We start from the raw sequence: 14,090 nt of genomic DNA on the forward strand, positions 1-14,090 counted from the left end.
ATTGAACAGGTGTACCTAATAAAGTGGTCTTTCTGTGTGTGTGTGTGTGTGTGTGTGTATACATATATATATATATATATATATATATATATATAGAATTTCAATATATTCTCAATAAAATAATATAATAATTTTTTCCTCAAATTCTTCCAGAACCAAATTATCTGAGCTATGGTAGCCACATTAATTATAGAGCAATGTATTCACACTATGTCAACAATGTCTCACTTCTGTCTATTTTGATTTCCAAAAGAGCTTTAGGAGAATCATCTGATAAAATATATCCATTTCTTCTATCCAAACTCTCAACATTCTCTGCTTTGTTTCTCTCTACTGGTGTAATAGTGGCTATACCAGCGGCTATACCAGACCTGCATGGTTATTCTAAACCAAGGCTGCGGAAATAAACCATGAATCTAAGGAAACAGTTTGGGTTAAAAAAAAATTCCCCGTCCCCTGCTGTTAGTCTACCATGTAAATTACACTAATTTGCACTATATGCATTTTAATTATCACCACCATAAATAGAATGGGCCCAAGCTACTTTGAACTTGTGGACACAAAGCAAGACTAAACACATAATGATCATCCTTTACTCCTCTTCAAAAAGCATGATGAAACAGCTGAGAGCAGTTGGGAAATAGCTCAAAGTGCCCTTGGAAATAATTTCTTATGGCGCATGAAGTCATGGGTGTTTATTAGCATGGTTCTAGGTTCAAAGACAAGGGCCTGAAAGCGATGAGATTTACTGTTATGCAGACCATCAGATTCAATATTCATACAGACTTGTGCTGCCGCTTTCAGCATCAACCTGTAAGAGCTTCAAAGAAAACAAACCAAAGCTCTTAGTGTGTGAACAACACATTTGGACAAATTTGGCTCATTTGTGTCATGATTTAAAGAAATAACATTAATGTATTTTACCCTTGTGATGCATCTTATTGTTTTCCTCACATATTATGCCATGAATTGATTGTTTTTAAGTTAAAAACTCTAAAACTTGTAGAAATGTGCCTTAAGACTCTTGCAAAGACTTAACACAATACCACATCCTACTTAAATGGCCCTTGAGATAAACAAACATGTTGCTATTATATAACAAAAAAAATAGGTCTATCGTGCAAATAACAAGTCAGTTTATCTTATTAATCTCTGAGAGTCACATTTAAGGTGGCGAGAGGTATCACATTCAGTGAAATGATAAAGGACCCTATTACTGGGGTGAAATATAATTACAGCAAGTATAGGATAGTCTGGCTATCACATTTAGAATCCTGGAAAAACAATACTCGGTTACAAGGTGTGTTTGAATTCTGGAGAGCCCTGACAAGTCACCTTTAATGGCACACTAAATGGCCTGTGTCACCATGACGGCTTCGCCCATTTTGAAAATGAGACTCCATACGTCACGCTGAGTTTCTGTAAATGCTGGTGCTGAAGACCCGAGGAGCATTTGAATTAAACAGCTCTGAATTTAATCAAGGTGCATGTAACGTCCTCTGAGGACAGAGAGGAGACTTTCACATCAGAACAGATGGAGAGAATGAGCTCAAAACCAATCAGGGGATAATTATGCTGAAAAGATGCTTTAATCAATGACTTGCCAGATTCTGAATTACAGCCTCACTCATGCATTGGTGCACTTTTAATGCTTGCTGCTAAGAACTAGCTGTGAATTTGTAGTTTATTTTTGAAGAAAAGGCCTATTTTACCACTCGTACTCAGAAATTTCTAGTGCAGCCACCACATTACAATAAAGGACTTGTTAATGTGAAAAGAGGGCTGGTGAAACCGCAGCAAATGTTCTTATGGCTGAGTGATGGGAATAGTACAGTCCTCTAAATCAAATATATTCTTTCCCATCTTTTTATCACATTTAATACATATTCTTTAGAAGATACATTTGAAAGACCATCTCATATGAGTGTTTTGGCAGATTTTTTTCATAATAAACAACAGATGCCCCTGTGGGATATTAATTAATTCTAGCAACGTGTCTTTACAACATTTCTGAGGTTGCATGAAAGTTGTTGTCAACAAGGTCATGCCTTCATAGTCACATGAACAAGTCAAATTCTGAGGGTCATTCAAACAGATGATGCATGAAAGCAAAAAAAAAAAAAAAACAATAATTAAAACTTAGAGGAACACAACAGTGAACTTGAATTTCAACCCTTGTCTCCATGACAACAAAAAAGAATCAATGTTATATACATTAATAAGAGAAAATTTCACATTACTTCATATTCTGTGTACTAGGGAATCTGGATCAAAGCTTGTGCGTGGTGTATTCACTAAGAACTCATTCACATGTGCACAGCAAATAGGATAAATGGGCTGGGACTTCAATAAATATTCTGAAGCCTTTTGCATGTCTGGTACAAGCCTCTTTAACTCGGCACTTCAGACCGACAAATTCCAGGCACATGCGGTGAGGAGATCTGGTGACTTCAATCGCAGCTTTCATGGAGATCAAAGTGGAAAAGAAACAAACCTTGACATCGAACCACCCCAATGTGGAACTGCTGGCACCCTGTCTTTATAGGTAACAATTTATTCAGTATTCAACTTTTCTTATAAAACTAAAACATATATTTTTCATAATAAATATAGTACAGTAATAATGATATGATATTTTAACTGTTATTGATGTGCTGAAATACCTTGATATTAAATGTTTAAATTATTTGGTGTTCGGTGTCAAAAACGACTGGCCTTGCGCAGGGGCGTACCCATCTTTTCAGAAGTGAGGGGGACAGAAATCACACACACACACACACACACACATATATATATATATATATATATATATATATATATATATACACATGCGTGTGTTTGTGTAATTTTATTACGATATAACATTTCTGTAATCTATATAGCCTAATAGTCAAAAGTTTTTTAACAGTAAGATTTTTAATGTTTTGAAAGAAGTCTCTTCTGCTCACCAAGTCTGCCTTTATTTGATCCAAAGTACAGCAAAAGCAGTAATATTGTTAAATATGTATACTATTTAAAATAACTGTTTTCTATTTTAGTATATTTTAAATGTAATGTATTCATGTGATCAAAGGTGAATTTTCAGCATCATTCCTCCAGTCTTCAGTGTCACATTAATCAGAAATCATTCTTAATATGCGGATTTGCTGATTATCAATATTTAAAATAGATGAGAACATTTTTTTCAGCATTCTTTGATGAATATTAGAAGGATCCACAGATCAGCATTCATGTGAAATAAAAAGCTTTCGCAACATTATACACCATATCATTCAGAAGCTTAGTATACTATATATATATAAATATATATATATATTTTTTTTTAATAAATTATAGAAATTAATACTTTTATTTATCAAGGACTCTTTAAATTGATCAAAAGTGATGATAAAGACATCATTTTACAAGAGATTTCTATTTCAGATAAATGCTGCTCTTCTGAACTGTTTATTCATCAAAGAAACCTGACAAAATTCTACTCAGCTGTTTTCAACATTATCATAATAATATATATATATATATATTTTTTTTTGCAGCAAATCAGTATATCAGAATTATTTCTGAAGGATCGTGTGACTGGAGTTATGATGCAAAATAAAAGTTTTGAAATCTGAATAAATAACATTTTTAAATATATTCAAATAGAAAACAGCTATTTTAAATAGGCTAGTAAATATATTTCAAAATTTCACTGATTTGCAGTACTTGGATCAAATAAATGCAGGCTTGGTGAACAGAAGAGAATTAAAAAAACATTAACAAGCTTACTGTTCAAAAACTTTTGACTGGTAGTGGATACTAAACGCAACTAATTTTTCTCTAATTTCTAGCTTTTTGTTTGTTTGTTTGTTTTTTGGCTTAGAAATCTATGACTGCTGGACAATAACAAATAATAATGATTTGTTTATATACTACAAACACTTTTTATCACATAATAAGGCAGAATAGTTTTTATACTGTAATAAATGCTATGTCAATTAGCAATGCATTGTTCACATACTTTATTTATCACCTGCTGGAGATTTTTTTGGACTTGAAAAAAACAAAACCGAAAACAACTGTTCCCTTTCGAGGCGGGAACTCAACATTACGTCAGATAAGACGTATATGGGAACTCCTCCCTTCTCCCACTTTTGCTGAAATCTTATTGGCTAACGCCAGCTGGGGGCAGCTGGCCAATTGACGCGAAGCATGCAAATACTGACAGGTTCGCGGGCAGTATAAATTGCATGGGCGCGAAAATTACGTCAGAATCTCTTTCTTCACGCTAGAAGTCTTATCTAAGTCATCGTGGAAGTTGCAATAGAGGACTACTCACCCTGTTTTCCTCTCCGCATCCGATGGCTGCTAATGCTAGATTCGGACCTTCACCAGTTCTGTGTGACCTGCCTGGGATTCTCACACGGACCACACGTGCGCCCACTGTGCCGAGCTGCCAGTGCGCCCCCTCAGAGCCAGAGTGGCTCGGAAAACAGCGGGAATGAGGCCCACTGCCGCCAGCGAGCTGCTGGTGGGCCGTCCCCCGCCCGAAGACGAGTTGACGTCGGCGTGGTGGGCGATAGCTCCGCCCCGCGAACTTCGTCCTCTTCGGAGCTGGCGAGGAAAACAACTCCATGTCGCTTTCGACGTCGGAAAAGGTTTGGACCTCTCAGTAAAGAGGAATCCCCCCGACCAAGAGGGCCCTGCAGACCTCCAGGGGGAGCTCGTCAGGGTCTTCGGAAAGGCCGTCACATAGCTGGGTCTCGCTTGCAACGCACCTGACGAGCCTGTGAAAGGTAACGGGACTCGTGGCTCCTCCAGTCGAGCTGCTTCCAGATGGCATTGAGGCATGCAAGAGCTCGTGGTGAAGTCGTGGGCTGCACCCCAATCGGCGCGCACCCACTCTGCTACGCAGGCCATGTTCACGCACGTGGACGGGGCAGAAACCCTCCCCCCGTCGAGGAGACTGTGCACCTGTGCCCGTCTCCCTCTGCATTTGGTTCGGACCACAGCCTGCCTTCCAAGCCGTGCGGTTCACGGCCCTTAGACGGACAAAGCCTATACTTCTGAAGGGAAGGCAGCTTCTGCTCTTCATGCCAGGGCAATACTCAAGGTGTTCAGGCAGACGGCGGCACAGTAGCGCTGACGTCATAAAGGATCTGCGTGCGGCAACTGATCTCGCGCTGATGGTTACTAAAGGCGCTCTGCTCAGCCGTTTCATGGGGCTCATGGTCGTCCTTACAGGCACCTATGGCTTACCCTAGCTGTCCTGGAAGACGCGGACCGTGGGACGCTCCTAAACGTTCTAGTTGCTCCCTCCGGCCTCTTTGGTGACGTCATGGAGCTTTTCTCAGAGACGCAGAAAGCGCGCCAAGGCGATGAGCCACGTGATACCCCGTCGCTCACTCCAGTCTTCATCTGCGAGGTTCCGCTCTTATGCACCTCGTCAGGCTCTAAGACCGGCTAAAATAGCCCACCGTGACACCCCGCTCTGAACCGGACGCTCGTTTTGGCCGAAACCAGCAGTGGTAAGAACCTGGGAGGAAACGTCAGGGTCAGTTTAGGACCCCGCGCCGCGAGAGAGCCAGCACGGTGATCTTCAAGGACAGAGTCAAGTCACCGGTGATCTTCAAGGACAGAGTCAAGTCACTGGTGATCTTCAAGGACAAAGTCAAGTCACTGATCTTCAAGGACAGAGTCAAGTCACTGGTGATCTTCACGGACAGAGTCAAGTCACTGGTGATCTTCACGGACAGAGTCAAGTCACTGGGGATCTTCATGAACAGAGGCAAGTCACCATTGATCTTCATAAACAAATACAAGTCACCAATTATCTTCATGAACAAGTCACCAATCTTCATGAGCAGAGTCAAGTCAGCATTGATCTTCTGGAATCCAGTATAAACCCCATGGGATTACCAGAGTCTCGTCACGTCTCTGAGGGACTACCAGGGCCTCTCCACGTCTCTGCTGAACTACCAGAGCCGTTCCACGTCTCTGCTGAACTACTAGAGTCTCTCCTCAGCTCGGCTGATCCACCAGAGTCTCTCCTCGCCTCTGCGGAACTTCCAGAGTCCCGTCACGTCTCAGTCGAACTCTCTGAGCACCCAACGGATCCTGTTGTGGCCACGGAGGCTACCCTTAACTTGTTCATGTTTTCTGTTTCAGACTTGCCCAACCAGACTTGTCCTCCTGTTTATTCGGCCGCACGGATGTGGTGGTCTTCTGCTCCGCCCTGGGGGGTTTCGGTCTCGACCACACGGATGTGGTGGTCTTCTGCTCCGCCCTGGGGGGCTTCCGTCTCGACCACACGGTTGTGGTGGTCTTCTGTTCCGCCCTGGGGGGTTTCCGTCCCGATCACACGGTTGTGGTGGTCTTCTGCTCCGCCCTGGTGGGCGTCACGTTATGTCCTCCTGGTTTTTGTGGTTGTTTTGTTTTGTTCTTTTGTCTGTGTCTTTCTTTCGGTTTCCATCTATGGACCTGGCCCTCCGTCCCTCCCCCTGATCCTCCGCCAGTCCACCTCACTCCTGGGTTTCTTGTCTGTGTCTTTCTTTCTGTTTCCCTCTAAGGACCTGGCCCTCCGTCCCTCCCTTTGATCCTCCGCCGGTCCACCTCCCTCCTGGACTCCTTGTTTTGTGTTGCACTTTTCTTGTCTCTGTTTCCCCATTTTACCTGGTCCTCTTGTCTCTGTTTTCCCCAGTTTACCTGGCCCTCCGTCCCTCCCCCTGGTCCTCCGCCGCTCCACCTCCCTCCTGGTCTCTTTGTGTCTTTGGTCTTCCCTTGGGTTTGGGTGGAGCATCTGGCAGCTGCTCCGTGGAGGAGGGGGTAATGTCACGCTGTCTAGTCTCTGTTTCCCTGGGTGTCCACTAGTGGGCTCACTTCCCCTTAGGCACTTCACCGTAGGCACTAGAATTCCACTAGTCTTGTCCCTTCATCACAGTAATTGCACTCCTGCTAATTGCACCAGTTGCTTTCACTTAATTGTCATTAGCCTCCCTATATTTACCAGTCCTTTCCTGTTGTCTGTATGGAGTCCTTACCTCTCGTGATCCCAGTCTTCTCGTCCTCCGAGATTCCTCGTCTGCCTGTTCCCTTTCCTGTCCCTTCCCTGTTTGTTTTATTTTGGATGATTTTCTGGTTTTGACCCGGCTTTGTTGGATTATTCTTTGGATTACCCCTCAATAAATATACCTGCATTTTGGATCTCTCTCTCCCTGTGTTTCACTGGTCGCGATCGTTACAGGGGGACAAGTCCCCCACGTAATCTACGCCCCTGCCTTGCGTATCTCTCATTATTATCACCAAATCTTGGATTCAATCTTTTTGTCATTTTGAAGTGGCTGATTGTTAAAACCACTGGTTTACAGCCATATTTATTTCTCAAATTAAAACGTGAATCGAACTTCCATTCAAGTGCATTGCAATTGAACATTACATCTTTTTCACTGTAACTGTTTAAGTAATGAATAATGCATTGATAACTGAATGGGGAAAGCCATTTGTTAGTTCTGTTACAGTTAATGACTGATATGGCAGTTCTGTAGTTTTTCATGCAGCACTACATAATGCACCTAGATATCAACTGCACCGTCTGGAGTGCTGACTCTATAAATGGGGATGTCTGTTATCTACTTTGCAACAGAGAACCAGTATTGACTAACACCTTGTTCCCTGACCAAGAATCAATGTGCACTGAGAGGCCCTTGCTCAAGTTATCTTGAAATGAACATTGACTGGACTGTGGTCAGTGACAGGTGTAGCTCTTATTCTTTTAAGATGCATTTAATGGATTAGGTTTACAATTATTAGTATATTTTGCTATACACAACATGAAAAGATAAAGATAAATGTCCTAAATTGCAAAGAACATGCGCTTCATCTCGTCAATCTTCTGGTCAAAGGGTGTTAGCTACTACTAGCGGCCGAAAAGTACAACTGGCGAACAAAAACATTTCTGGTAGTGTGAACTGTGTGAAACTGGTTTCACACTTAACGTCTCATTATCTAGAATATTCAGTTCAACCATGATTTCTATTATTTCCTACCTCTGTAAACCGTATTTTCCGCAGCCTGGAATTGAACTACTGGTTTCTTCTGGCCAGAGGAGAACTTGACCCCGCGACTGAGCCTGGTTTCTCCCAAGGTTTATTCTCCATTCTGTCATCGATAGAGTTTTGGTTTCTTGCTGCTGTTGCTTCTGGCTTGCTTAGTTGGAGACATTTAATATCCAGCGATATCGTCAACTTGGTTGCACAGGTACTATTTAAACTGAACTGAGCTGGATGATGACATCACCGAATTCAATGATGTACTGCCTTTAACTGAAAATTGAGTGTTTACTATTGTCATTTTGCATTATTTACACATTTTTTTCCTATTTAATACTGTAAGTGCTTTGACACAATCTGTATTGTTAAAAGCACTAGCCTATATAAATAAACGTGACTTAACCCTCGGACGTAGTCAGCTTTCCTGCACTACAACCTATAGCTGATCTATGGTATGCGCATAATATACTGCAACGCGACCAATGCAGTTCGATTACGGGACAAATGACTCATCTGAGTCGGTTCTTTTTAGTCAATCAACAACATAGAACGCTAAGAGTCCGAATCTCGAAAAAATTACTCCAGTGAGCCGGTTCTATTTAGTGAACAGAATCTTGCGAGTCCCATTCAAGAACGAAAGAATTACCTTACTGATTCGATTCTTAAGCCGATTCTTATGAATCATCTCTAACCGAATCACAAGTTATTGCTTCCGAATTGAGATTGGCTATAACTGTGATATGTTGTAGCTAAGGTTCTAAACACTTAAATCATTATGGTAACTTAGTATTGGCTGACAACTTATGACATTGCAGTAGCAACAGATATTTACACATTATGAGTTTTTCTGTCGTTTTATAAATAAAAATAATAATGACGATGATGATGATGATGATGATGAATTATTAATAGCCTATATAGGATCAGTATGACGCCTCGATGAAAAGACATTTTAAAAGTCACACATGCACACACTGCAAGTAGACTATCAGCCTAGATAGGCTATATTTCTAACGGGCTGTTATCCTTTCTGTTTAAATAATACTCATAAATCGTAATTTCATCCTAGCAGAGCCGCAATGCAATAAGAATTTAAATTTCACTTTGATTTGATGAATGACTCAACATGGCAAATCACGTCGATTTACTACAGACAAGACTAATGACAAACAAATCAATGAAAATTAATCAAAAAATAATTTAGCAGAACACTAAAAGAAGTTAAGCACAATCTAACGTAACCAAAACGTTTGGAAGCACTGCAATTAATAAATGTTGAGTGGATAGCAATGTTAAACATACACATCAATGTAATTCAACTGTGCAATAATGAGGACGAATAAAAACATAAGCTTACCAGAATCAGATACAAGGAGCGCAGCTACAAGTGCTCTGAGCTCCATCACAGCAATAGGGCGCAGGAACGCAGAGTTTCTTTCAGTATTCCTTACATTCACCCGCGAGTGGATGCCGTCTGTCCATTTCTGCCGTGCTCGTATTCTGAAAATATGTTTCTATTAAGCGAGTTAGTAGCTACATCTGTCTTTCCCTTGCGCGCGCTCTCTGATAAAGCACTAAAATGGTTAATGTACGGGGGAGATTGCGGGTGCCGAACACAAATACCCAGTTTCAAACTGAGTACGACAGGTTATATCACCAGAGGGGGTACGCGAGTCACTGTCTCGGTAATTAGGAAACATGAATTATTAAATGTGTCACATTACGTCTCTAACACAATGATAGTAGGGTCAGCGGTCGGTTCACACCGCTATTATTAAAATGAATGTTTAATCTGGAAATAGTTTTGGGTAAGTATAGCGCGAGAAATTTCACTTAAATGCATGGCTTATTTAATTTTATTGGAGAAAAAAATTCCAAACAAACGGACAGGCTATAAACCTATCCTTGGCTGAGTTATTGGTCTGGATTTTCTTAAGTCAACACGGGAATTCAAATGATCAGTAAAGGCTTATGAATAGGCTATGCATCATTATATACCCTACTGAGGAATATTTTTTCCGTTTTTCTTCATTTTGCCAATATATCCGCATTCATCTTTTCTAAATGTCTGTTTTTTTATGTAAGTTCAGGTTTTAAATATACAAAAGGATGCTATGCATATCCATCTGTAATTTAAATGTTTATTTTTTATTTTTATTTAATATGTTTTTGTAGAGCAAACCCTTTTCCTCTATAGATTGGCTTACATGCCATAACATTTCATTATAAAGGCCTAATAGATTGTTCTTTGAGACCTAACCTTTTTGTAGAAATATATGTTGAAAATTGGCCTCTATATAACTAAAACTATAACTTTTAATGGGAAAATCTTTCTTGCCATTGCATCTGACTGAGGCAGAAGATGAACATTATGTTTTGTTGTTACGCTTTGAATAAGTGGTGCATTAATTGGTTTATTAATAAGGTCACCAAATTCACTCGATTAACTCACCCTCAGGCCATCCAAGTTGTAGATGAGTTTGTTTCTTCATCAGAACATATCTGGAGAAATGTATTATATCACTTGCTCACCAATAGATCCTCTGCAATGAATGGGTGCCATCAGAATGAGAGTCCAAACAGATGGGAAAAAAATAATATAATCACAATAATCCGCTAGTACTCCACACTACTCCATCAGCTAACATCTTGTGAAGTTAAAAGCTGTCAGTTTGAAACAACTTCATCATTACAATATTTTTCATTTCCAAATTTTCTGGCTGAAATATGAGTCCTCAATCCATTGCTTTCTCCAGTGAAAAAGTTGCCTCATCTAAGTCAACAAAGAAATAAGCAGGGATAAATTATTGTTTTTAAACAAAAACAGTCAGTAACTGTTCTGTAATGTCAGTGGATTTTGTTTCATTGGAAGAAGGAAAATTATGGATTATGCACTGGTATTTTAGCAAGAAAATAAAATGCTGTAATTATAGATTTGGCCTTTTACAAACATGCATCTTTTCCCTTCACAAGCAACTAACTGATGGACTGGAGTTGTATGGATTATTTGAGGATTATAGTGATCTTTCAATCGGCTGTTTGGACTTTCATTCTGATAGCACCCATTCTCTACAGATGCTCCATTAGTGAGAAAGTGATGTAGGCTAATGCAAAATTATTATTTTTTTTAATTCTGGATAAACTATTCCTTTAATGATTTATCGTAGAAACAAAATTAAAAACCAATTTTCATGCTTACAATAGTCTTTCTGTATATTCTGAGGGCTTTCTTGTCCCACGTCTCAAGGATCAAACAAATATGATATTTGTTGCAATTCCATTAGTGAACACTAGATGTCAAACACGGCCAATGAAAAAACACGTTCTTCACGGAAGTATCGCGAGTTTCTCTCAGACGTGAACTTCCCGGAACAGTTGTTTGGATAATGGCGGACCGTCAAATCTAGCCAACGGCCGTCCAAACTTATCATTAAAGCCGGGAAACACACACCAAAAGGCGGGTAGCGGTTACAACAGAACTGCTAGGTAGGTACTAACCAATTACATTCTGACCTAGACGCGTAACAAAAGACAAACTGGTCACAGAAACGCAAAAAAAAGTTTGTTAGCGATTTTTAATGGTTTAGCCGGTTAGCAGCAGCTGTTAGCAACAACTTTCGCCTGAGGATTTAAAAACACAGTCCACAAATTTCGTTTAAATATTGCGAGACTGCCTAAGGTGCGTAAATGTAGGTTGAAAATAGACATCTAAGTTAGTTGGTTGTTTGGTTGATTTGTCGCTGTTGGATTTCTCCTCAATAAGATTGTTCATGTGAAGTTGTATTTGTGTGATTGGCATTTAACGTTATGTGTTTTGCACGTCAGCTGTTTTTCTTTATTCGTGTATTATATGAATGTTTTAAGTCTCATATACATATGTATTTTCCTGTTCGTTAGAGTACTGTAAATAAGTTATGATTCTGTATTAGTATAAAGCGTGTGATGCTTCGTATGTTGCTCTTTAGCTGTAATTTGTTTATTTTCTATTTTCTTTTTTAAATCACGTTTTATGTCTATTTGCTTAGCTCTGGCAAAGCAGAGTATATTAATGCTGCCAGACTCTTTAGAATCCTCAGCTGAAGATTTTATCTTGAATTTGAATGTGATGTCAGCTGATGCTGCTGATCTGTCACGTTTCCTTTTACCTTTAATTCAGAGTGATCCTTATGAGGGGTTATTGGGTGGGCTAACGTTAATCAGTTGTGTTGATTCCAGCACCTTACTACTGTAGAGTGTTGTAAGTTTGATTTGTATAATATTTCTGAATTGGTAGTTTAATACTTGAAGACTTTGAGATTTCACTGTCAAATCACCTTTTTCACTGGGTCTTGGTGCAGGTAGACGTGACAGAATCACTAGCTGTCCGATGTGTCCAGGAGTCCGGAAGACAAGGTGGACTCATGTCTCTCTGAATAAAGCTGCTGGAAAGTGAGTCCTGGTACATAATACGCTATGCATAAATGCGTAAGGTCCGTCTTGCTCATTAGTCATTAGTAAAGCATTATATGAATGCCTCATCCATCCATTCAGTCTGTTAGTATTGTTTAAATGTGAGCAGTCATTAACTGAAACTATGATCTCATAACTGTATGTGATGTGTAGATGAAATTTCAGTTCCCAAAATGTGATATGAAATTGAAGTGATGGGTGGCTGAAGAGAGAGAGAGAGTGTGTGTGTATGTGTGTGTATGTATGAAGATGGCTAGTCTTATGGGTAAATCAAAGGATATTTTGTGCTTTTCTTGGAAGTTGCTTAAATCTAAGTAAAGCTTTGATTGTTTTGCTGAGTTTATTTTGTTCGTTTTTGACAAGTGTTGATTAGTTGGATTTGATCTATTCAAATAGAAATGGATCAGAGTGTCGCTTCTCTCAGTATCTCCAGTCTAAAGCGCTTTGCTCAAGTGCTTATTCTGTTTGTACTTCTACAGTTCTTAATCCAAATCTCTTTTATTAACAGGTGAGGGTCACAGGTTAAAACAAAACAGCCTTATTGTTTCTTATCAAAATCCATTGCAGCCTAATGTGCACAAGCTGTGTCTTTATAATTGAAAAACGTGTTTCACTGAACATTTATCTTTGCATATGTGACCCTGGACCAGAAAACCAGACATCATCTGTTAAATAAATCCTTTTTATGTCGATGTATGGTTTGTTAGGATAGGACAATATTTGTCCGAGATACAAATATTAGAAAATCTGGAATCTTTGACGGTGCAAAAAAAATTCAGAATATTGAGTAAATCGCCTCTAAAGCTGTCCAAATGAAGTTTTTAGCAATGCATATTACTAATCAGAAATTAAGGTTTGGAATGTACAAAGTATCTTCATGAAACATGATCTTCACTTAATATCCTAATGGTTTTTGACATAAAAGAAAAATCGATAATTTTGACCCATACAATGTATTTTGGGCTATTGCTACAAATGTACCCAAGTTAATTATGACTGGTTTTGTGGTCCAGGTTCACATATGTCAATAGATTGTGTCATTGACTTTTAAGGATTGTTTGTTATGAGCAAAATCTTTGTCATGAAAAATAAGATTTTTCAGTTTTTTTCTCTCTATGATCGATTCTCTAGAATTAGATAATTTCCTTGTTTCCTCAATGCTGTGCAAAACTTGTATGGCAGGCTTTCTTCCTTGGAACACAAAAGTAGAGGCTAGGCAGAATGAGTCTCTATTTTCCCTGTTTACACTAGTGTGTTTTTGTTTTAAAACAGTGTTTTAGAATTAAAACGATCCGCATTTACACTGGCGTTTCAGAAAAAAAGTGTAATCAAGAATTCGGTTGCTAGTCACTGGCAGGTTCAACATTGAGCATGATTACTGTTCATGATATGGTTACATGGTCGTCAAGGATACGGAGATCACGTGGGCAGCCACGCCATCCTCATAGTTTGATAAAATTAAGGTTGAACCACTAATTTCATGTGTTTGTGGACACAACGTTGTCCTAGCTGCCTTTCTGGGCCATGAACGTGGTAGTTCCGTTGCTGTCTATGCAGAGTCAGAAAGCTCTCATATTTCATCAAAAATATCTTAATGAAATCTGATGTATCTAT

The 14,090-nt window shown here is 39.5% G+C and overlaps 2 protein-coding genes across 12 annotated transcripts in view; one reads left to right on the forward strand and one right to left on the reverse strand.

Annotated features, from left to right (window-relative positions):
• Window positions 1-9,662, reverse strand: part of LOC132097958 (probable voltage-dependent R-type calcium channel subunit alpha-1E) — a 146,306-nt gene extending 136,644 nt beyond the window's left edge. For 4 of the 7 annotated variants that reach the window (XM_059503999.1, XM_059503996.1, XM_059503995.1 and 1 more), the window contains exon 1: window positions 9,385-9,660. The gene's annotated coding sequence lies outside the window, so the exon portion shown is untranslated. Of the gene's footprint in view, window positions 1-9,384 lie in introns of all 7 variants that reach the window. The other 3 variants (XM_059503997.1, XM_059503992.1, XM_059503993.1) reach the window with 2 other exon arrangements.
• Window positions 9,663-9,816: 154 nt separating this feature from the next.
• Window positions 9,817-14,090, forward strand: part of cep350 (centrosomal protein 350) — a 38,766-nt gene continuing 34,492 nt past the window's right edge. For 2 of the 5 annotated variants that reach the window (XM_059503986.1, XM_059503989.1), the window contains exons 1-2: window positions 11,395-11,513; window positions 12,365-12,455. The gene's annotated coding sequence lies outside the window, so the exon portion shown is untranslated. Of the gene's footprint in view, window positions 9,836-11,389; window positions 11,514-12,364; window positions 12,456-14,090 lie in introns of those variants that run through there. The other 3 variants (XM_059503988.1, XM_059503990.1, XM_059503987.1) reach the window with 2 other exon arrangements.

The sequence above is a fragment of the Carassius carassius genome, chromosome 21, assembly GCF_963082965.1.
Source record: "Carassius carassius chromosome 21, fCarCar2.1, whole genome shotgun sequence".
Classification (NCBI taxonomy): domain Eukaryota; kingdom Metazoa; phylum Chordata; class Actinopteri; order Cypriniformes; family Cyprinidae; genus Carassius; species Carassius carassius.